We start from the raw sequence: 18,547 nt of genomic DNA, 5'->3' as shown, positions 1-18,547 counted from the left end.
AACATTGTCAAAGATGCTACTTTTGGAGCAACTTCCTGACTGCTGCTCAGTAGTTTCCTTCCTTTCCTGAGTCCAATCTGTTGCCGTTCCCGAGCACTGGTTAAAAACTTACCATTGAGCTCCACAGTAAAACGAACATAGAGCTAGTTTCATATTGATAGTCCCCATTACTAACCTTTTCTCAACACTTTGACACCGAAGAGCAGAACAACTCTGCAGAATCGCACAGCATAGATCATAATCTTGAGTGGTGTCTTCACCCTCCCCAACCTCTCCTGGAAGTAACCCCCAAAGGGACATCACCATGGAGCACTGTCCTAGCTCTGTCATCTAAGATTACCATGTTCATGATGCTGAATGCCATCAAGAGACCCATCTGAACAAGCAAGAATAAATTTGTCCTGAACAGTGTGTGGCGTGTGCACGCGTGCGCACATACACACTGATGTGTTGAAGAAGGTTGAGGATAAAAGTGTTTCCTTAAAAATATATGTAACTAACCATAGTTACAGTTCACTCCTGCTCATGTCTGCTTGAACATCCCTTATGTGGCTTCCAGTTAAGTGAGCACGGAATTGCTGCAGTTTGAGTCTGTATGCCAAAACTTTCCCCCATGTAATCAACAGTATTGGATTGTACCCCTCACTGTTAAATCACGGAACAAAGAAGTGAGTTTAAGTTAATTCTGGGAAGGACTGTTACATAGATCTACTGTATTAAGTGCTCCATTGTATTATGTACCAAGTTTGGTAATAGTACTTATGGGTAAAAGTGTTTGCTGAAATACTGTATAGATATATAATGAATTCATGCTTATATTTTTGGATGATAGAATTTTCCTTGTTTGGGTTAATTTTAGTTAGCTAAAAGCTAATTCTACTTGTTGGAACAGCTGGTTTTCTTCTTTTATCATGTTGGTAGAAGCTAACAGCTAGATCAAGAACATTTTTAGGAGGAGCTCAGCAGTTGTTGAAAGCTTTGTAAGTAAACTCCTCAAGAGTTAATTTTGTTGAATCATAATTAGGTGTCACTTAACAAGTTTAATACAGGATGGGTAAAGCTGTAGTACTCCTATTGATAGCATCTGAATACTGTACTACTTTTCTTTTTCTGTAGAGTGTGTGTGTGTGGTCGACTAGTACACAAATGTTTTGAAGCTCATTTTTCTAGGGGGCTGTGTTTTTAAAAGAAAGCCATGAATGCTGTATTCTGCATACACAAATGCATATCTTAAGAAACCATAAAACAACAAATATCTTTGGTTTTTAACCCATTTTGTAAGTTATGTGTATAAGCTAATAATATCATGTGCACTGTCTATTCTCTTTATGAAACCAGTGAAATGTTTCCTGAACAGAGATAATAACAGTTCTAGTTCTAGGCCTTGGTCAATAGTGATATATATATATATATACAGTATATATATATATATATATAGAGAGAGAGAGAGAGAGAGAGAGAGAGGAAACTTTTAATTGACAGCTCACAATGTTGCTTCAGTCATTATTAATAACAAGTGAAACTTGTGGTGTGGCATGTTAGTTCCAGGTGTTAACTAGCCATGATTTCTTTTAGGATGCTCCATTTCATATTTTCCCCTCCTGCTTTTCAGCTCCCAGGCAACATTTGGGACTGCTGATTATGCTTGGCTTCCACATGGCTTTATTGATTTTTTAAAAAATTACTATCTGCCACCCCCTCCAACTTTTATTTCTTCTCTGGGGTACTTCTGCAGAGTTAGTAATTATAGGTTCACTGACAAGATTTTATAATTTTATTGAAATCTTGGCAACTGCCTTGCAGTCAGTACTTTGACTTTAGTTAATGTTAGAACTATTTTTTTTACTTGTTAAGGCAGATGTATTAAATTTTCTTAAAATTCAGGAAATTGCAGCATTCCCTTTTCAGTTGTAATGTTGCCGTCCTATATCTGTAAACAATTTATTGCTGCATTTTCTGTTTCCATACCATTCTTAAATGATGGTGTGCTGGGACATTTAAACTGATTTCACAGTTATATTTTTTAAAAGATTATTGCACCTGTATACATTGGGTAGACATTTATTTATTAATGCTGGAGTGTATACACTATACTTTTTCATCTCTCACCTGCTGGAAGTGTGAGTAAAATTAGGAAAGATGTAGGGAAAAATTAAGAAAGATAAATAAATGAAATAAATAAATAACAGGGCTATTACTCAGTATTCTGGAACACATCAGAAATGTGTCCAAAGCTAATGGCTCAGTGGTTAGGGGAATATTTAGTCCTGGAAATACTCTACAGATCTCGCCCTGCAAGATGAGACAACTTACAGAGAGTACTTTTCAGAATTTGGAAAGCATATTTTCCATATTACTGAATACTTGCATCCAGTTCCTGTCATATTAGGGATTGGTTGAATTGTGGCATTCAGATATGGGAGGTTTGAGCCCTATATTTAGTGTTATAATTATATAAGATACTAGACCATAATTGGGATACACTTAGTTTTGCTTTGATATATGTCAAATTGAGTTTTCCTCCTCCAAACATCTTGCATATTTTGCTTGTCTTGTGTACCACCTTATTTCCTTTACTTCTAGCACTTAAGTTAACACATTCTAATATAGGCCTTTGAAGGCTAGAAATACCTCTTTTAAAAAAAGGAAATACAGGTTTTTTTTAAAATAGAACAATTAACAAATTAGCATGTCATTCTTGAAAGAGCTCCAGTTCTAAGAACCCACAAGAGAGTTGATCCTACAGTGATTTTTGGATATGTGCTGCCAAATTATTGGGAAACATTATCTGCATAATGGCCAAATGTATGCCCATCATATATTGAAACATGTGGTGAGAATTTTTTTTATATCTCATATCTGTAGATTTTATGTTGAATATGTTTTTCCCTACTTGGATATGATCTAACACCTGCTTTTGAAATGATATTTTCCTATGTAAAATGATCTCTGTATAGCAAATTAGCATACATGAAGAAGTTGTATCTAACTTTTCCATTAGTAGCATAATATATTGTAACAGCATCCATAACTTTCAGCATTGTATGAAAGATGGTTTAATTATATAGATGTTTAGCTGTGTTTTTAAGAGGCCTCAGTAGAATAGAAACTACTTATCATCTTACGTGTAATGCTTGTTTCAAATATTTGTTACATTCTGGGATTCATCAAATCCCTCTTACTGGAAGCTGAGTGCTTCAGAGTTGTCATACCTACTGTTAGTTAATCAAAACATAGAATTTCTGACTAGGGCTCTCAAAACCTCATCCTAGGAATTTCTCCAATTTCCTTCTTTCAGTATAGTGTACACTAGAGCAGTGCTTCTCATACTGTCTGAGATGGAAAACTGACAATTTTTTTTAAAAGCATGCTAGGTACTGGCTTCATATTTGTAACTATTCAGAATTGGCAGCTTGTGGTTTGTTTGTTTGTTCAGGTACCAGCACTGGTCTAGGAACGGACTACATTAACTAGCACTGCACTAGAGTTTTGCTTGAGAAATTTGAAGGTTTTCCATGATATATAATGACATCTGGTTTAAAGATCATTGCTGATATACCTTAAGCCCAAATAAATACTTGTAAGTTGAAGAGGGTTTTTTTAAAAAAAAAGTCTGTCACACTTTGTAATAGTGAAGAAAAACATGTTAAACTAAGAATGTAATAATACATTACTACATAAGTAAGGGATGAGAAACCTGTTCACCACCAGTTAATGTTGAACTAGAGGTGTCACTATTGGCCATGCTGGCTGGGATTGATGGAACTTCTAGTCTAACATTTGGAAGGGGAAAAGTTTCCTTTTGCTACAAAATGCTGCCACAGGAAACATAGGAAGTTGTCTTATACTAAAGCAGCAAATGGGTCCATATAACTATATATTGTGAAATATGACAGGCAGTAGCTCTCCAGAGGATTCTTTCCTGGATTTCCTTGATATTCCCTGATGGTTTCCCATAACCAGACTTGGCTGTGCTTAGCTTCCAAAAATCAGATAGGTTCAAGTATGTTCACAGTATCTAACCTTCAAGGCAGTATGCTGATATTCTGACACGATGAATTGTGGGCCCGGAACAGACAGGCCTTTCCGACACCCTTGTCACGTGCGAGGGTTGCCTGGGGAGCAGAGCGCCCACACGCCCTGCAACCCTCACATGTGACGAGGGTGTAACAATGGCAGTGCCCTGTATACATAGGTGCTGCCGTTGTTACATAAACACCACGCAGCGTTCTCATGGCACCACTGCGGCGCTTATGTAATGAGCGCGCCAGTGGCACACTTGTTATCCTGCCACCACAGCTTGAGAAGAACCTGCTTTTCGCGGGTTCTTTTTCCGCTGATGGGAAGCCTCAGGGTTTGGCGGCTGTGGCTTCCCTCCGGCGGAAAAAAAAAGCCGCTGCCAGCCCGAACCATTTTACAGGTATTTACAGTGTGGTATGGAAGATTTTTTGAACTCATTTCAAGTTAAAGACTAAATGCTGAAGCTGAAAAGATGTAATAACCATTCTGTCACTGTAGTTGTTTTTATAGGAAATAGAACTAAAACACAATCCTGTGATTCAACGTCTGAATGTTTTCTTCAGTTAGACCTAAAGTACAAATGTTTACATAGCCAAATTGAAATTTGTTTACTCCAGCATTGGCATTGGCTATGTCTTAGGTTTTCCTTACTGCTTTGGTTTTATTATTCTCTCTTGTAATAATTGTTACCTCAGTAGTTTTGTTGTAAAAGAAAAGCCAGTGAAGGTCTTAGAAACTCGAGCTAATCTTTCTGAGTATACATCTATTGTTGACAAAATAAATAATATCTTGACCTTCTTTCTGGAAAATATTAATTAAAGACAATCATTTATTAAAAGAGAATTTCCCTTTGATGCTGTTTTTTGGCTAAAATGAGCAAATTGGTTGTGGTCTTCTTTTAAAAATCCAGTTATCCCTAATAATGGTGTTTCCTGATTGTGAATTTTGGAACTTTCCCTACATACCGAGATTATTTATTTTGTGAAAGCATAAAGCTTTTATGTTGCCTCAGGTTATGACACTTAGGCCTCAAACAGACTGCGTTGGGGCGTGCCATTCAGATGACGCACGTCCCGGACATGGCCAGAAGCTGCCCTGGGTGCACCTCATCCTGGAAGAACTGGCCCAGAAAGGAGTGGTAAAATACTGCTCCTTTTGGCACCTGGTTCAGGATCATTGCTGCAGCCTGGCCCATGCAGCTGCCATGCTCCTTGGGGAACGATGGTGGTGCTGTCCTGGCACTGTCTGCTTCACCCCTTAGTAAACTTATTTGTACTGAGTATAAAGATCTGTTTATATTGAAATAAATAAATCCATATTTACTAATAAATATAGTGGGCCCATTTAAATTAGTCATGATTAACTGAAATTCAATCAATTGCAGTTGCACTAATACATTAAGACTTTCTGTACACCTAATATGATTAATGGAAAAAACAGTAAAATACAATAAATCTATTTAGTACGGTTGAAATAACAAAACAATTCCTTAAACCCACCAGGGGAGGATGATACCTTTGATTATCAGGAAAATGTCTACATGGCAAAGAAAACACCATATTTTGGGAGCTTACCTGATCTTCATTGGAAGATAATATGATATGCATCAAAACAGAAAATACTTCCTACACACCATGACTATATGCATTTCATGTAGAGTGGTACGGTAATCAGGGTCTTCTCTGCAGAACAGGTATTTTTGCTCTAGGTTCTTATCAGAAAGTTTGAAAAAAGTATGTTTCTTGCAGAACCTAAGGGTTTAATAGTTCTAGCAACAATTGACTCATATAGAAGGAAAATCACTTTGTATTATTATTATTATTATTATTATTATTATGCTTTATTTATATAGAGCTGTGGATTTGTACTACAAATAAACAACATTGCCCTTCTCTAAAACAGCTATACCCAGCCAATTTTAATAGTAATATGGAAAATTGAATCCATTGTATTCTGAATACACATGGAGATCTAATTTCATTTTCTTTAGTGATAAGCAATTTAAAATTTATTCAGTCTTGGAAAGAGCACATGTAGAATTCAATCTCCTGCTACAGCAAGGAAACAAATGCCTTAGTTAATATGAGTAAAACTTCTGTTTTGAACTTGTAGAGTATGCAGTACTGTTTAAAACTGTAGTTTTAGTTTAATGAGCCCTAAAACTAATCTTAACTTTGCACATGTTTTAATCAATGTTTGTATTTCTCTGTCACCATTTATGATTCAGTGAGACTACTGAATGTAATTAAATGAACTTAAATGGTGTGAAAATGTTTCATTTTACTGTTGCAGCATTGCCTGCTGATTTAGTTTTATCTGATACTTTAAAATGAGGGTCAAGAAAGAAATTTAATATTTTATGATATTTAAAAAAACAAATTTAAATTAAGTGTTATTTAATGTTATGAATCCAATTTTTAATTCTGTTAAAAAAAAGGTCCCCCCCCCTCAGGCTGGGATGCATAGAATACCATGTGTGATGATGCATGTGCAAACATTTCTCTGAACCTATATGTGATATTCACACATATTGTTGTAAATAATTATGAAATTTACTTGAGTCAGGAAGGACAGAGCATACACGATCTGGACAGAGTAGCACAACCTGTCTAAAAGAGAGTGAGGAAGCTTCTTGAATAGGAAATTTGTTTTGAGTGTGTGTGAGTGTGTCTGTGTATACTAACCAGTGAGGCATCCTTTCTCAAGAAATGCATTGGTTCCACTTGGTGTTTCCTGTGCTCAGGCAGGAGGAGCCAGTGCTACTGATAGGATTTGTAGTTATCTGAGCTTACCTGAGTAAAGGCACAAGGGCCTTAGTCCATAGAGCAAATAGAAAAACATTGTACTAGCTCCCAAGGATGGAGGCAGTATCTGAAGGGTATTTGTCTTTTGTGCATGGCATCCAGATAAATACTTTACTGCCATGTCTGTCTAGAAATAAAAATAAGCTAGAAGAGTAAGGACTTAACAAATTCCAGCTGGAAACAAAAGTGATGACTGTTACTGCACTTAATGTAAAGCACCTAAAGGACATCAAACTAAGGGCTCACTAAAGAAGTATGTGTATCAGATTTGTACCAAATTTGTTGTGATTCCATGTCAGTGCAGCCTGTATATGAGACAGAAAGGGAGACAGTTACTATCAATCTTTAGCATAGTTTTCCTGTGGAAGACAGTAACAGTGGTAGTAAGCATGCAGGCACTATGCTTGCAGCATGGTATAGGAAAAAATATTTGTATATGTGAGAAACATTTGCCTGAATATTTTGTTTCACCCACTGCCTTTCAAAATTGCTTTAACAGAATTATTGCTTGCTTGCTGTGGTTGGTTTGCACACCCAACTGGTTATTTTTTCTCAAAGAAAAGTGCTGTTTTAGATACCTTGAATTCCTATTCTTTATTAGATGTCATCTTGTGCTGTTTATATGGATCAGTTTCAATCTGTGTAACTCGCTGAGGCATAACATGTGCTTGAGGCTGTGCAGGTGGCCCTTTCTGTATCTGACCAATGCCAGTTTTAGTTTATCAAAAACCCACTGAGATAAATTAAGTTTCATTAACTGTTTGGTCTAATGTGGATAACTTTTAAAGAATCGTAGGTTGCCAGAAAATCTCAGGTTTGCAATTGTTGGTGTTGGGTTGAAAAGTAAAGTAGCATAGAAATGCTAGTAGTGATCATTCAGTTTGATGCCAACCTGCTTAAAATTTTGCTTCCAAAGGTGATGGAGAAGAGAAGGTGTATGCACATCTGGTTTCTCTTTAGCTCCATGGAATTATCTGTTCCTTGATCTGTGCTGTTCTGGACCTTGCATTGAGACTGTACTTTTTCTTCTGCCAAATTCAGACACAAATTTTGTCAGGATTTAAGAGCAGGAAGCTTTGTTTAAAGCCATTATCTGAAATTCAAGGCCACTTAAACAACCACAAATACATGTTAGCCACTGTTAGTAGTGGTACACACAATACTGAGCCACAACCAACTTTGTTACTGTATTCATCACATTATTACAAGCACATGTAAAAAGTGTGTGTGTGTGTGTGTGTGTGTGTGTAAGTAATGGTTTGATCTGGATTTGTTAAGAACATCGGATTCTCATTTAGTCTCATGTTTCTGTGCTTTGCAGATTGCATTCTGGATTTTTCAATAACTACATAGGCTAGCAATCTCAGACCACAGAGAAACTATGCTGTTCATATATGAGGACTTATTTGAGAGGAATTTGTGTAAAGGGGATCAGACATAGGCGGGGTACAGACCGCCGCTTTGCAGCGGTCTGGCGCCGCCGCCAGTAGGTCCGCGGGGGAGCCGGAGCCTTCAGACGGCCCGACTCCCGCGCGGACCGAAAAAAGAAGCTCCAAAATGGAGCTTCTTTTGGCGTCGCGTTTGCGACGTAGCGAGGCGCCAGGGGCGCGCTCGCTACGTCAGCAGCGGCGCGACGCGTCTGGACGCTCAGCGTCCAGTACGTAAAGATGGCGCCGGCCATGTAGAAGGGCCGGCGCCATCTTGTACGGACGGAGTCCGTACTAGGCACAGGGGCGTCTATAAGAGACGCCCCTTTTTTAAAATGGGACGTCCGGAGGACGTCCCAAAGGGCTGTGTAGAAAGCCCCATAGTTAGCATTTCTAATTAATAAATACTTAATACAAAATTCTCCTTCTACAATAGCAAAATAGGAAAGACTAATTTCTCCATCTCATATTTGTTTTATTTATCACAAATTTTAACATGCATTTCTATCAAATACAAGATGGTTTATAGTAAGAATTAAAACAGAATACATTAATAAATGAAGCACTAATATGTTAAACATATAATCATAATAAAATGAACAAAATGTATGCCAGTAGAATATCTTGCTGTCATAATTCATTTTTCCTCATTATTAGGGAAATACCATAGTTTCCTGTTGTAAAATGCTCTATACGTTTGATCTTTTGTATAGCTGGGCTGGTGATCTGCAGATTTGACCACCAGCAGATCTCCATGACCCATATTATTCAGTGGCAGCATATGGATGTGGTGATGCATCCACACATGCATTGCCATCACTGATTAATATGGGACGCAAAAAAAACCCTCCTTTACTGTGTTTTAGGGATGTTACAGACCTCTATGGTAAGGTCCCCTGTATGTTCTCCCCACCCACATGACTTATCATTTACAGATTGAAGTCAAAGATGTTCTTCAGTTTGTCTTTGGTATCTTTGATCCAGTCAGGTACAGTATCTTTGATCCAGTAAGGTTACTGTACAGGGAAACAAGAAGATGGTTTTCACTAGCTTTCCCTTTCCCTGCAGTCCGCATTCCACCTTGGATACTATTTCCAGAGAATTTGCCAACCTTTGCATTCATTAGAGCTGCCTCTGGATTCTGTGAATCAGAGCAAACATTTTGGATTTACCACTCTGTCCTTAATTAACAAACGTTAGCTGTCATTTAAATATAAACAGTGCTTACTCACATTTTAGTTTTCTTGGTAGAGCTGCCATTCAAACATTGTGGAAGGGATCTTGTTGCACCATTGAGAATGAGAGAGAGAAGTTGGTAGCATACGTTTTTGTAGACTTGGGGGTTGTACAGACCGGCATAAAGAGCCGGCGTGGGGGCAGAGTGGAGGCATGGTGACTGGCTGCCTCGATTCCACACCCACACCGTGTGATGCCAGCCAAGCAACCACACGGTGGGCAGCGTTATGCTGTGTCTGCGGCGCAGCATTTACACGTGCTGTGCTGAAGAAGTGGAGAAAAGCGGCGGCTAGTGTGTCCTTTATGTGTCGATTTGGCTTTTGCACCATGGAAAGGCCAGATTGGGGCCACAGTGTGTGGTTGCCGTGGCCCCGATCCGGTGCTACCAGGAGCGCTACAGAGCCACCCCTTAGGTGCTGTCTGTCAAGTCCCTACATTTGCTTCATCAGATGCACAATGCTTTTTAGATGCATGTGATGAAATATACCTGGGGCCAAAACAGACAGCCCTAAAGGGGCTGCTTGATGTCACCTCTTTGATCACTGGGTTGGGGCCATGGTAACCACACACCACACCCCTAATCCGTTTTAAACCACTGCCTGAATTCAAACAGCTGGGGGAAAGCTGGCTTTGTCATTGGAGCTTTTCGGCGTTTCTGTGGTGCAGCACGTGTAAATGCCGCATTGCCGAAACACCATGAAGCCAGCGTACACATGGCTTCCCAGCAGACTGGCGGCAAGTGCTGTCTGAACGCCATGCCCCCACGTCGCCCGTCTGTTTTGCCCTCTAGTCTACTAAATCTTATGTAAACCAATTTCTTTCCCTCAGTTAGGTCAAAAACACACTGCAGAAATAATCCAGTTTGAGACTGGTTTAACTGCCCTGGCTCAATGCTAGGGAATTCTGAGAACTATAATTCTTGTCAGACATTTAGCTTTCTCTGTCAGAGAGCTCTGGTTCCACAATAAAGTACAATTCCCAGGATTTCCTAGCACTGAGCAAGGCAGTTAAAGCAGTCTCTAATTGGATTATTTCTGCAATGTGTTTTGGACTGTAGTCTCAAAGATGCTACAGGATTCCTTTGCATACTGATCCAGACTAACACTGCTGTGTTTGAATTCAGGCAGTGTTTTAAAACATTCTTTTGTGATAATTATTAAATTTGTGCTTTTGTTATTCTTCAAATAATTGAATAGTTTGCATATGATTTCCAAGTGATCTTTTTTCAAGGCCAGTAACAGGGCCAGATATACTTCACTTTGATGGCAGAATGTCGTGATGTGACTTTACTCTGTCTGTACTTGTGGACAAATGTGTGATTTCAGATTTTGTCCTGTTTGTTCAGCCATCTGTTACCTGTATTTGTCTCAAGTCCTTTAAATCTTTTCTATAAACCATTAGATTTTATTCAGGATAGTAATATGTACATCTCATGTTATACTGGGCTGGACAGCAGACAAAAACTGTAAAGATATTTTGTGCGAGTTCTGCCTGCTCTGAAACTCAGCACATGAGACAATCCCAACATTTCTATATGTCTGCAAGACTACTTGGAATGTATGGGTCATTTATCACACTAGGCTTTGGATTGGGTGGAAGTACAGTACATCTGTAACTTCATGTGTCCACCCCAAAATTTATTACAATAGAAAAGCTGTCCCCACCCCTTCAAGCATAAAAGAAAAAAATAGGAGATCTCATGTGATACTGAGATTTCAAGTAAGCAGAAGTTTCTGTGCACTTCATATCCCAGTTTCACAGAAGAGCCTTGTCCCAAGTATTCTGCGGTTTGTGTAAAACCCAAGGAAAGGAATCTTAAATGCTTCTGCGCATGCTGACTTGCTAGAGCGTTGTGGCACTTTTAGTAAATAACCTCTGTGATAGAGGGGAGCTGAAGTTAGTAAAGTTTTCCTAATTTTGGCATTGGAGATTTGAGCAAAACAGCAATTGACCACATTGGTTAAATATTTGTGAAGGTTTAACAATAAATCAATGAAGCTTATTAGCTATATTTACATTCAAAACGGAGTTACAAATGAGTTGCTTTGCAATCTGTTTATTTGCTTCTATATTAAATGTAAATCCCTTCTTTCTACCAAAAAGGTGCTCAAGGTCGTTATAAAATACTGTAAGTTGGCAATGGTAGCTGAGATTTTATTGCAGTGTGATATGCCTCTGAAGCAGAAGTCATGTGTGTGCTTGATGTGCTCATAATTTTCAGGAAATAGGTTTGTTCCTTTGAGATAAAGATAACTGATTGGAGAAGACAAGAGAAGTAAAGACATGTATTATGACTTTTAGAGACAAGACGGAGATACCCTTTTTCCAGTTTCCAACATTTTTTTCTATCATGGGGAATAAGTATCTCAGGGAAGGAAGGAAGGAAGGAAGGAAGGAAGGAAGGAAGGAAGGAAGGAAAGAAGAGGATAACTGTCTTTTAGAGGGCCTTTTACTTGGGATATAATCACACAATTAGAATATATCTGAAGGGAGTTGAGTGTCAGGGGCTTCTAGGTGTTGAAGATCAGGGGATATGCATTTGCGATGGGCATATTGATTGCATGATTACATGGTTGGCAGATATGCAAGTTGAAAATACTGCACATTATTTAAATGGCTAGTGGTGACTGGAAGAGTTTTGGCTATCAGTCCATGTTGAGAAGTCCAATTGTGTGGTTCTGAAAGTAGGGTTTTGCAGGCCAGCAGTTTCAAGATACTGGTATACCTCAATTAACAAAGATGTGTTTCTGGCTAGTACGTCTTTAACAGAAAAGTTGGCAACATTCAAAAGGTGAACAATGAAAAAGACTTAAGCAACAGTATTAAAACAAATTAAAACATGCACTTAATTATGGTAAAAAGCCATTTCAAATAGTATGGCACTTTAAAACCTCCATTTCTAAAAGCTGTCAGAATAGTAATACAAAATTTTTGCCTGCTGAGAGGACAGAAAGGAAAGAGCCATTTTAGCCTCTCTGGAAAGGAACATCCAGACCCTAAGGGCAGCTGTTGAAAAAGCTCTTTCTTGGTTCTCTATCCCCTGTACCAGTGACAATGGTGGGACTGGGTTAAGGTCCTTTTTTGGGAATCTTAGAGCCTAGACAGGTTCATAGGGGGATATGCACTCAACCTAGAACTAAGCTGTATAGTATATACAGGGTATAGTATAGTATAGTCATGATCAGCCCGTTGAAGTTCTGCTACAACATTATAGTTACATTCCTTAAAAAATTTACAGTATAGTAATGCATGCTCTAAAAGTAATAGGATTTATGGGGAAGTTAGGGTTAGGCGCAGATCTCAAAAGTATTACTTATATCTAACTTACACAAATTTTAATGTGCTGAAAATAAAATAATATTGACTGGGTCTTGGTCTGATCTTTTCCTGCATAGTGTACATATTTCTTTTCTGCTGCTGCTGCTGACCAGACACAACTTACTAGGCTTAGGTTCTCAGGAGCAACAGTGGCAAAGCTACCCTACATTGCAGGAATGTTTGGCTGGGAAATGTTGGTGGGAGAAAAGGGCGGGAGGGAAGGAAAGAGGGAATAGTATGAGGCAGTATTCCCAGGAGACCACTTTTTGGCTGGGTGGTGTTGACAAAACATATGTGGTGGTGGTGGTGGTTGGCGACTGCAGTGAGGGGAGATGCAAAGCAGGTCTTTGACAGGAGACAGCAGGGCAGAATAGAAAGAGAGGAGGCAAGAAGAGGCAACAAGCATTTGCCAGGCATGAGAAATTGCCTTTTGATTGGTGTAGCAAGACCAAAACTATGGAAAAGGAGCTAGTGGGGCTCTTCTTGGCAACAGTTGATGCTGATGTTGGTGCTGTGGCAGGTGAGAGGTGAGAAGTAGTCTGGCTTTTGGTTCTCAAATCTCTTTCTACTTGTCTTGCACCCCTCCCTAGTGGAAGGCAGGAAGCACTAACACATTCACAAGCCCACTGAACAACTAAGATGAGAGGAGGTGGTGTTGGTGCTGCTTAACAGTTGAGATGTGGAGAGATCAAAACAATTTAGTTCTTGGGAAGCAGGAGTTCTTAGTGAGAGCAGTCTTGAAATGTTGTAATAACAGGTATAAAACCATACCTTAAATAATAATAGTTGGTCATGGAACAACACCCTGGCGATGGAGTGTTTTGAAGTGTTAGTAACAGTGACTACATTTCTGTGAAATACATACAGGTTGACCATTGTAAAGAAAGTCCAAGTTTGACTTCAAAGGAAGAAACTGCTAAAAAACGAGGAATTACTAAAAATGAAGTTGAAAGGGACAGCACTGCACATTGTGTTGAACCTTTTTTAAAAAGCCAAGCTAAAATCTATCCCACAGTACAATCCAAGAAGATGCCTGCATGGTTAACAGAAGTCTAGCAAGCAATAAGAAAATTGAAGTTTTACCTAAATGAGAATAGGAACAAAAAGTTTGGCATGCAAATAGTAAAGGTCACAAAAATTAATTTGTGGAGTATACAGTCAGCCCTCCTTATCCACTGATTTTTTTATCCACAGATTCAAGCATCCACAGCTTGAAAATATATTTTAAAAATATAAATTCTCAATAACCTTGATTTTCCATTTTATGTAAGGGACACCATTTTGCTATGCCATCGTATATAATGGGACTTGAACATCCATGGATTTTGTTATCCACGGAAGTTCCTGGTACCAAACCCCAAGGACCCACTGTATTAGGAAAAATCTTAAGATCAACAATATAAAAAATAGAAACATAATAGAAACAGAAAACAATGCAGGAAAACTATGGAACATGGACGATGTTAAAGGAGGATTTTTAGTTACTTAATTTCATACTTTTCTCCCATATGAGATATGAAATGGTTTGCACTGTACATTAAAATAGATAAAACAACCTGTAATACAAAAAGTTAAAAAGCATTGAACAACAATCCACTTTGAAACGTTGATTTAGAATAGTTGAAAACACATTAAAACCTATTACATATGAAGAACTAGCACACTTGTTCCACTACCCCAACCAGACTGTAGAGATTGCAGAAAGCCTGCACGAATTCTTTGTGTTTTGTTTTCATTATGGAGCATGATGGATGCCTGTACCTAAACTGTCCCTTTCAGAAAGGTGAATTTAAAATTTCTTCAAGTTTTAGAAATAAGGGGGGAATTTTCTCCAGGGAAACTGGAAATTGTGGAAAACCAAAAATATATGAAATAATCATTTTTATATGAAACCTAAGCTGGCTTGCTTTAGTAACACAAAATGCTCCATTTTGTGTTACTAAAGCAGCATTTTCTGCTGCTCCAGAGAACAGGACCCAGAACAATGGATGCAAGCTACAGGAAAAGAGATTCCACCTCAACATTAGGAGGAACTTCCAGATAGCAAGGGCTGTTCAACAGTGGAACACACTCCCTTGGAGTGTAGTGGAGTCTCCTTCCATAGAGGTCTTTAAACAGAGGCTTGATGGCCATCTGTCAGGGATACTTTGATTGAGGGTTCCTGCATGGCAGGGGGTTGGACTGGATGGTTCTTGTGGTCTCTTCCAACTCTACGATTCTATGATTTGTAAGAATATACTGTATATACCCAACTATAAGTCAACCTCATGTATAAGTCGAGGTCAGGTTTTGGGGCCAAAATTATGGATTTTATTATGGCCTGTGGATAGGTCTAGGGTAAAACTTGGAAGCTCCTTCAGTGTGCGTGTGGCAAGAGAAAGTCTCATTAAGGCTTTTGGCTTCTTCATTTCAGCCAGATGTGTGGGTGGGAGAGGACTCTTAAACAAACAGCAATATCAATCACCCAGAACTCTTTCCGCAAAGCATAGGGAAATCTGAAAGAGCTGCTATCTCATTACCATAGTGATCTCTAAATAAGTCGACCTGGGATTTTGGGATCAATTTTTGAACAACAGATTTATAGATGAGTATATATGGTAAAATGGTACTACTTGATAAATTTATGAACTTTAAAAATAGAAAAGGCTTAGATTTGTATTGTATAATCAAACCTGTGACTGAACGGAGAGGTGCAATCTCCTGTGCTAAATGTATATATGTATTAGGCTGAATTGAAGACACTCTTGTTCAGGGAGGCATTCCAGATTATTGGTTGTTAATCTGCTGCTTACTTTGTTTTTATTGTGTACTAGTTAGTATTATTTTAGAGATATTTTAATCATGTTATGTTGTTTTAGGTTGTACGATACTTGGCAGGTTTTTCTTCTTTTCCCCCATTTTATTTGACTTTTACTATGTGAAGCATTGTGCAAACTTTACAATGCTCTATAACAGTGGTTCCCAACCTGTGGGTCAGGACCCCTTTGGGGGTCGCAAGACCCTTTCACAGGGGTCGCCTAGGACCAGCAGTGAGGCAGTGTGTGTGGGTGGGGGGGGAACCTAGAGCCGCCTCTCCAGAAGCCTCTCAGGGCTGAGAGGGAGGCAGAAGGAGCTCTTTGGGGCCATGAAGCAAGGAGGAGGTATTGCCTGGGAGCAGAGCCTCTTGCCGGCCGTTTGGCCCTTTGGGACATGAGGTGGAAGGGAGGAGGCTGCGATGATGAGGGAAAGCAGGGGGCTCCTCCGGATGGTCCTGGCCACTTCCCTTGGCTCGCTCCCTCCCTCCTCCTCCTCCTCCTCTTCCTCTTCCTCCTCCTCTTCCTCTTCCTCCTCCTCTACTTCCAGAGCAGCCTCAGCCCAGGTGAGCTACTCATTCACACTCCCTCGCTTTTCTCTCTGTCTCTCTCCCTCTCACACACACACTGCACTTTGAGACCTCTTTAATTGCCTCTGCTCAATGCTCTGGAACTCTGGTGTCTGTGAGGCATTTGGCCTTCTCTGTCAGAGAGCTCTGGTGCCACAACAACTACAATTACCAGGATTCCATAGCACTGAGCCCTGGCAGTCTAAGCCAGGGGTAGGCAACCTTTTTTGAGCCGGGGGCCAGGTTGCTGTCCCTCAGACAACTGGGGGGCCGAAGCCAAAAAATAAATAATTAAATAATTTTTTTAAAAATTTAAATAAATAAATAAACCAGGACAAATGTAGGACAAAATTTCAAATGGAGGGCACTTTTTAAATAAAAAATGGAGGACACGTGAAAAAAATTGCTGATTTAAAAAAATGTTAAGATAAATGCATGTTTGTGAGGCTTCTATAGACAATTGCTCCACCATGTCCCTCACTTGAGAGGCCAAAGGCCCCGGCGGCAATCGGCGGCAGGACCGGGCTGGGGCCGGTCCCAAGGCCTCGCCGGGCCACATTCGGCCCACGGGCCGCAGGTTGCCTACCCCTGGTCTAAGCAGTGTGTTTTGGACACAGATATCCTCTTTTTGTGAGTTAATGAATGAATCCAGTCCCTAGCCTTTATATTTCTCTCACACACTGCAGGAATAATAACCCACATTGAGACTGCTTTAACTCAATGCTAGGGAATCCTGGGAATGCTAGTGTTTGGGAGACATTGAGACTTCTCTGTCAGAGATGGCTCTGAGGCCACAATAGACTGCAATTCTCAGGATTCCCCAGCACTGAGCAGTCTCAAACTGGACTATTTCCTCAGTGTGGATGCACCTGGTGAGGAATTCTGGGCACTGCAGTTCAACTACGTTTGGAGGGTTATGGGACTCCCTGTCAGAGATAGCTCTGGGGCCACAGTGTACTACAATTCCCAGCATTCTCCAGCACTAACCCAGGACAGTTAAATCACTCTCGAACTGGATTATTTCCTCAGTGTGGCTACAGCTTTGGTGAGGAACCCTGGGCATTTCAGTCCAGCTATGTTTTATTTTCTGCAGTGTATTTTGGACCAGAGACAAGGTAACCAGACATCCTCCTCCTTTTCCGGGATATGTCCTCTTCTGTCAAATTTCAAAATGTCCTCCATTTGGATCATGGCTAAGAAGCAGGAATTTATAATTACATGGGTGTTTTTAGCTTTTATTTTTGGTCATGTCCTACATATTTTGCTTGAGTGCCCAACATTTTGAGGTGAGGGCATTGGTCACCTTGGTCAGAGAGCTTTATAGGGGTTTAACTGCCATTCTGCTGTGGTGCTGGAACAAACCACCATTCCCAGAATTCCATAGCATTCAGCCAAGACAGTTAAAGTGGTCTCAAACCAGATTATTTCTCCAGTGTAGATGGAGCCCAAGCTTTTTGCCTCTCTTATGCCTGAGTTTTCAAAGCCCAGCCCTGGCAGCACAACAAACTACAAATCCCAGGATTCCATAGGATGGAGTGATGAGAGTGGAAGCAGTGTCAAACTGGTTTAATTCTGCAGTGTGGCAACAGCCTAAGTGTGCCCAATGCAGTTCTTAACATGGTGCACCTCGTGCATGCTGAGTCTCGCAAGACTTTTTTGTTGTACCCACTAACTCCATTTCATGTCTCCTTTATTTAGTGGGGTGGAATACAGACAAAACAAGGCAAAATTTAATTAATTGATTGATTACTATCCCATCTTTCTCCCAGTACAGAAACCAAGGCAACATACAACTTCAAAAACACAATACAATTCTTAAAAATCCTGTTAATACAAAAGTTAAAAAACAACTAAAACAACTTTAATTTGAAAGAGGTCTATCATATATTGTAGTGTAGTGACTTGAGCATTGGGCTAGGACTCTGGGAGACCAGAGTTGGAATCCCCACTCAACCATGGAAACCCACTTGGTGAACTTGAGCAAATCACACTCTCAGCCTTGGAAGAGGACAATGCCAAACCCCCTCTGAGCAAATCATGGCAAGAAAATCCTGTGATAGGTCACACTTAGGGTCTGCTGTGTATCAGATATGACTTGAAGGCACAGAACCACAAAGTGGAACAGGACTGGATCCAGAAGGTTCTGGAATGTTGTGAGAAGACTAAGACCATTGGAAATACGTATTTTTTGAAGGTCTTAAGAACCGAGACACCACTCCAATATGGTTGGGGGTCACCGCAACATGAGGAACTGTATTAAAGGGTTGCGGCATTAGAAAAGTTGGGAACCACTGCTCTATAAATAAATGTTAATAATAATAATAATAGTAGTAATAATAATAATAATAATAATAATAATAATAATAATAATAATAATAATA

At 39.7% G+C, this 18,547-nt stretch overlaps 1 protein-coding gene across 4 annotated transcripts in view; it reads left to right on the top strand.

Annotated features, from left to right (window-relative positions):
- The window catches only part of TAB2 (TGF-beta activated kinase 1 (MAP3K7) binding protein 2), a 67,950-nt gene that overhangs the window by 2,228 nt on the left and 47,175 nt on the right, over nt 1–18,547 (top strand). The gene's annotated exons all lie outside the window — the stretch shown is intronic.

Source organism: Sceloporus undulatus, chromosome 1, assembly GCF_019175285.1.
Source record: "Sceloporus undulatus isolate JIND9_A2432 ecotype Alabama chromosome 1, SceUnd_v1.1, whole genome shotgun sequence".
Classification (NCBI taxonomy): Eukaryota; Metazoa; Chordata; class Lepidosauria; order Squamata; family Phrynosomatidae; genus Sceloporus; species Sceloporus undulatus.
The sequence above is the reverse complement of the archived record's forward strand: the minus strand, read 5'-3'. Positions and strand labels throughout refer to the sequence as shown.